Source organism: Pteropus vampyrus, unplaced genomic scaffold, assembly GCF_000151845.1.
Source record: "Pteropus vampyrus isolate Shadow unplaced genomic scaffold, Pvam_2.0 Scaffold296, whole genome shotgun sequence".
Classification (NCBI taxonomy): Eukaryota; Metazoa; Chordata; class Mammalia; order Chiroptera; family Pteropodidae; genus Pteropus; species Pteropus vampyrus.
In genome coordinates, this window is record NW_011889077.1 from 110,923 (window position 1) to 116,618 (window position 5,696).

At 58.0% G+C, this 5,696-nt stretch overlaps 1 pseudogene; it reads left to right on the top strand.

Moving 5' to 3' along the window:
• The first annotated feature begins 4,308 nt into the window (after positions 1-4,308).
• LOC111729995 lies at positions 4,309-4,426 on the top strand (annotated as a pseudogene).
• Positions 4,427-5,696: the final 1,270 nt, after the last annotated feature.

Genomic DNA, 5,696 nt, shown 5'->3' on the forward strand with positions numbered 1-5,696 from the left:
GGCCAGTGGGGTGGAAGTGGAAGTGGCCAAACAGAGCAGACATACTTCCTTTTCACTTCCCTTTCTCCAGGCGGCTGGAATACAGATATGATGGCCGGCATGTGGGCAGCCCCCTGAGCCTCTGAGTTAGCAACCAAGGGCTGAGGAGACTGTGCAGCAGGATAAAAAGGGGAAGGAGCCCCATTCCAGCCCTGGGATGCCTACATTTACACGAGAAATGAAAACCCTATGTGTTGAAGCCATCTTTTGTCTCTTCCCTGTGAGCCTCTCCTAGGTCTCGCGGTGTCGGCTAGAATTGTGACAGCGGGCACCTCCGCCTTGTCTGATCTTAAGGGAGGCCTTCAAAGTTTACCATTATGATATAAGCTTTTTAAAAATATCCTTTTTATATACCCTGAAATAACATTTTTAGATTAGAATTCTTTCTTTCTAACTCTTGGTAAACCTTGCCATCTAGGTGTTCTCTGAAAGGTTTTATCCACTGATCCCATTTACCTAATGTTTATAGAACAACACGACTTATTTCTTCATTGACTTTTGTTTCCATAGTTCTCTAGAATTTTGTTTTATGTCAGCATAAAATGATTCGCGGCACCCCTCTGCACTCCCTGGGGTTGGTGCGGTCCCGCCTTCTGTCCCCAGCGCCAGCACCAGCTGTCTGTGCCTCCCTTTGCCTTGATCGGGACCAGGATCTTGCTGACTCCATCCGTCACCCTCAAAGACTGGCTTTCGGCATTGTTGGCACCGCACTGCTCTGTTTTAAACTTGATGTTCACCTCCCTTCCCGTTTCTTTCTCTCTCCTTTTTACCGTCTTTGAATAGAGGAGACGGTCCTCGCCCCTTCCGCCTCTTCCCTTCGAGTGTCAAGCTGTGTGCTCTGTGTCCCGCGTCTCACTGGTTGTGTAAGTCGCCTGCTCAAGCTGCCAGGTCTGAGTCAGCCCTGCCCTGCCATCTGCATAGTCTACATTCGCTTTATCTTGCTTGATATTTGTCATGTGTGTTTTCTTAGTCTACTTTTTAGGCTTCACTGCACACATTTGAGTCTTTCTTTCCTTTTACTTGTGAACTCTTCTTGTTTTCCAAGTTTTTGTTTCTGCTGAATTAGAGATAATTTCTTCAGCCCTATCTTCCATTTCACTGATTCTTTCTTTAACTCCACCTGACCAAATTCCATTTGGTTTTTCTCAGTTTGGCTTGGTCCCTTTTTATGGCCACGCACCTTTTATTCATATGTTAAATCTCTTTCAATATACCTACGTATCCCAAGCTTACCAGATGGTCTTCTGCCCTGAGAACCCCACAGTAGAGCATTTGTGAGTCATTTTCTGCTGCCCATGGCTTTTCTGGCTCACATGTGGCCCCTCGTTGCCTGTGTGCTTTGTGACTCTTCCCTGTGGGAGCCCCTGAGGTCGGGTTGCAGTCACCACCCACCTGAAGCCACTTCCATCGATGTTCTGGGCTTTGGACCCTCAGGTGGTATGAATTTGGGATGCCAATATCATGAGGGCGGCTGGTGGTCACGAGTCTCAAGAGAGAGGTTTTCTCCTCCACTCTGCCACAACTAGAGACTGACAGTCCCCGGGGGGTGGGGGCGGGGTGCTGTTCCGGCCCACCCCCGCGTGGAGGGCAGGGTTCTCCCACTAGACTGCCCTCAGCATGTCCTCTCCCGCCTGCGCCTCCAGGCCAAGCTCAACTCGAGTTTGCCATCTAGCGAGTGCCCCGCAGGCACGCAGCCTGCCCCCAGCTCCCCAGGCACCTGCGCACACTCCAGGTTCAGCCCGTGAGTGTTCCTTCCTCACCTGCCCGCTCGCTCAGCGTCTGAGCAAACACCGCTCATGTTTTATGCAGAACTTCTGCTTCTAGCGGGAGTGTGGGCAGGGAACCAAGTGCCCGGGCCTGCCAGAAATAGCGGCCTCTGTGTCATGTTTAAGATCCTCGGTGCTAGGAGGGCTGCCCCGCCCGGGCCCGCGGTGGGTGAGGGGAGGCAGGGGGACGCCTCTGCATGCTGACCTGTGCACCAACGCCCGGCAGGGGCTGGCTGAATCAAGGGTGCCCCCCAGACAAACGCTGCTGTTGCCTCGGGAGAGAATGGAAAGGCGTCTGTCACAGGCGTGTGCACGGCACCCGGCCAGCTCTGCTTGATGGAGCCCGTGCTGTCTCCGCCTCCGTTTGCTGTGGGGCACTTCTGTCATGGTTCCCAGCTCACAGCGTTTGGGTGGCCTGGCCCTGGGTCCCCGACAGGCTGCATGCCCGCTGCTGGGGTCCCACTCGGTGGGGACAGATGCTCAGCCAGTCCCAGCCTCTCTGTTCCTCAGACAGCCTAATAAGTAATGAGATGACCTCGTGTCATCAGCAAAGACAGCTGGACAGAGGGCCGCCACGTGCTGAGAGGTGACTGGGTGAGCAGAGGGGCTCCAGCCGCCCCGGGCCTCGCGCCCTGAGAGAGCCGAGAGGCACAGCCAGCGCAGCCGGGCGCTGGGCGATGACAATGAGGCCATGCCGGACACACGGAGCGGCCGGTTCTCGGCGTTTCCCGCGCTGCCCCATCTCCGCCCTCGCTGTCCGCGAGCTTTACCGCCTCCCGCGCAGCTCTGCAGACGCCCCGGGGCACCCACGCACCCGGAGCCCCGGCAGCCCCAGGGAACTGTCCCCCACGTGGGCTCCCCAGAGGGGAGCACCTCCCTTCTCCTGGCCCCCCGAGGTCCCAGGGAGGGAGCCCCTTGGCTGGGGTCGGGCTCGAAGAGGCTGCGTGTGTCTGGGCTGTCTTGGGCAAGGGCTGCTTGCCAGGTCCAGCCAGCCACTCGTCCGTCCTGTCCTCAGTGTCCTATGCATCCAGGGTCACTGGTCTAGGCTGGCACAGATTGCTGGCTGTGGCTTTATAATTTTTGGACAACTTTCTGCTGCCCCCAGTGGAGTGTGGTGGGGTCTGGGGGAGCAGGAGACCCCCCCCAGCTGGCTAGGCCAGGGACCGGGTGTGGGGAGCAGGGCCTTTGAGTTCTTTCAGCACTGGCCTCCAGTGTCCCCTGGGTTGGCCTCTGGCCCTTTTGTCATGTTGGCGAGAAACCCATCCCAGCTCTCCCCAGACGCTGGTGCTGGACCTTGGTGCTCCAGGGCCATCAGCCAGGCCCGGGATGGGGCAGAGGGTCCTCCCTCTTTCCCCAGGCCCGCCCCTAAGCCTGACCTGGCTGAGGGGTCCCTCCTGCCTTTGGCCTGGGCTTCCCGAGGTGGCAGAGGAAGGGCAGGGGCCTGGCCCGGGTCCAGCACCCGGCCTGGGCTCTGAAGGTCACCTGCCCTCCGGGGCTGGGAGCAGCAGCAGCCCCTCCTCCCTGCTGTGGGAGGACAGGTTGCTGGAACGCTCAGCAGGCTACATGGACAGGACCTCCTGCCGGTGCGAGGAGCCCAGGGCGTGCTCCAGTGAGTCCCAACACCCGCTGAGTCCCAACACCCGCGCTCACCTGGCGAGGCTCTCCTGGGCCGACCCCGCCTCCTCTGCTCAAGGGACAGACGGCCTGGCCAATCAGTGCCTGCCGCTGTGATTGGCTCAGGATGACTCAGTCCCGGCCAGTTAGTGTCCTCCCTGGGACGTGAGCTGGACCCAGGAGGGAAAAGGCGCTCTCTGAGGAGGCTTCCCACCCGGGGGACAGGACCCTGGGGCGGGCAGGGGCCACCGGGAGTGAGGCCAGCGAGAAGTCACCGGGGGACAGGACCTTGCAATCTGGAGAGAGAAGGCAGCCCGAGGGGGGCTTTTTAAGCCACTTGCTCCTGTCTCCCAGGATAGGGTACCCCTCCCAAGAGTGACAAAGCTAATGAATTGACCCCCAGCTCCGTGAGGCACTGCTAAGGCTGCTGGTGGGAGGTGGGGATGCGGGCACAAAGGCCCAGGACACAGGCCAGGAGGGGGCAGGCCCAGATGAGAGGCTCGGGGGCTGGTGCTAAGTGGGCGTGGGGGGGGCACCTGACAGGATCGGCCCAGGTGCCTGTCTTGCTCTCGGTCATTTGAAAACTCTCTTTATAGTTCAGGCCGATGGTTACATCACCGTATTATGTCATAAAGGCTGAAATTCCTCCACCCAAAATCATGTGCCATTCTGTTTTGTTCATGGAATAGTTTGTCATGCAAAAATTTTAATTCTTAATTCCTAATCCGTATAGTTTGTCATGCAACAATTTTAATTCTTAATTCCTAATCCGTATAGTTTCTGCCTTTATGCTATGCACAGAGAATACCTCTTCACTCTGAGAAAATATAAACATTGTGCTCATTTATTTCTTGTACTTTAACCATTTTGCTTCAAAAATAAATCAGCCGTCTATGGCCTGCCACCCTGAACGCGCCCGACCCCGTCTGATCTTGGAAGCTAAGCGAGGTCGGGCCTGGTTAGTCCTTGGATGGGAGACCACCTAGGAAGACCAGGTGCTGTAGGCGTGAAAAATAAAAAAATAAGGGATTGTAAGCTGACCAGGTCCTTGCAATCTGTGAGGTCAACCAAGGGTTGCCTCGCCTAAAATAAATAAATAAACAAACAAACAAATAATAAATAAATCAATCATCAGGAACTTAGCCTTTCGAGTCCTTGCTGGTGTTTGGGGGAGTGGTTGGGAAGGCATGCGCGCAGTGCTGTGAGGCAGGGGGCATTCTGGACCCCGAATGGCCCAATTTTGATTTAGTACATGAATCAGATGAGGTAAGTCTGGACCAAGAGCAATGGAATGAGCAGTCCCTTCGGCAAACGGCAGCGAACGTTTCCACCACGGTCCACTTCCTCTTGCAGGTCGCCCTTCCTCCCCTGGCCACCTGCCTGCACCCGGGGGCGGTGGCCTCCAGGCCTGGGGGTGGGGGCCGAGGCCCAGCTCCGCATCACCTTCGTGGGGGTGAAGGGCAAGACACGGCCGACGCTGCCCTGACAGGATCCGGCCCTTTCGGGGTGAGGCCGGGGCGATGCCGGGATTATTCCACAAACAGCCGGGGTGGGGGGACGTGCTGGTCCCACTGCAGAAACTGCTGCTACCCTGGTTCGGAGACGTCCTCCGAGCGGCGGAAAGTCGCTTGGGCCTTGCGGTCTCTCGAAGCTTCTCAACGGCACGGCTGCGGCACAGAAGCAGCACAGACGGTCCCCGTGTGAGTGACAGCGGCTGTGTGCCAGTAAAACCGACGGACACGGGATCTGAATGTCACGTAGCTTTCACGGGATAATGGCCCGAGTGTGGCCTCTCACCCCGTTCCTTTCCAGGGAGATCCCAGGCCTGAGAGACTTGAGGGGTCTGTCCCCCCTCTCTCCTGCCCTTCCCTGTCCCCACTCCCCAAACAGCTCATAGAAGGAGCCTTGGGAGCCGCAGGCCTGACCTCCGGGTGGACGTCACCAGGCCCCTGTCCATCCGTGCACGGACTGCAGATGCCTCAAGGGTTCAGACACTCAGGGAAGGTCACATCAGCAGGTGGCAGACTCGGCCCCTCAGGCTACTTCCAGAACATGGCGTCACCTCTCCCTGGAGAGCTCAGAGCACAAGCTTCGTCACCACCCTCCCCGACCCGCACTCCACCACCAAGGACAGGAAGGGGGGTGGAGCCTCCCCCTCCAGTGCAGACCTGGGTGAGGCGGGGTCTGGGGCTTTCCTGTCCCTCCAGGGAGAGAGGCCGTGCAGACCCGGCCCGTGGCTGGTCCCTCGAGGACCCGCGGCCGCTCTCGGTGCAGCCT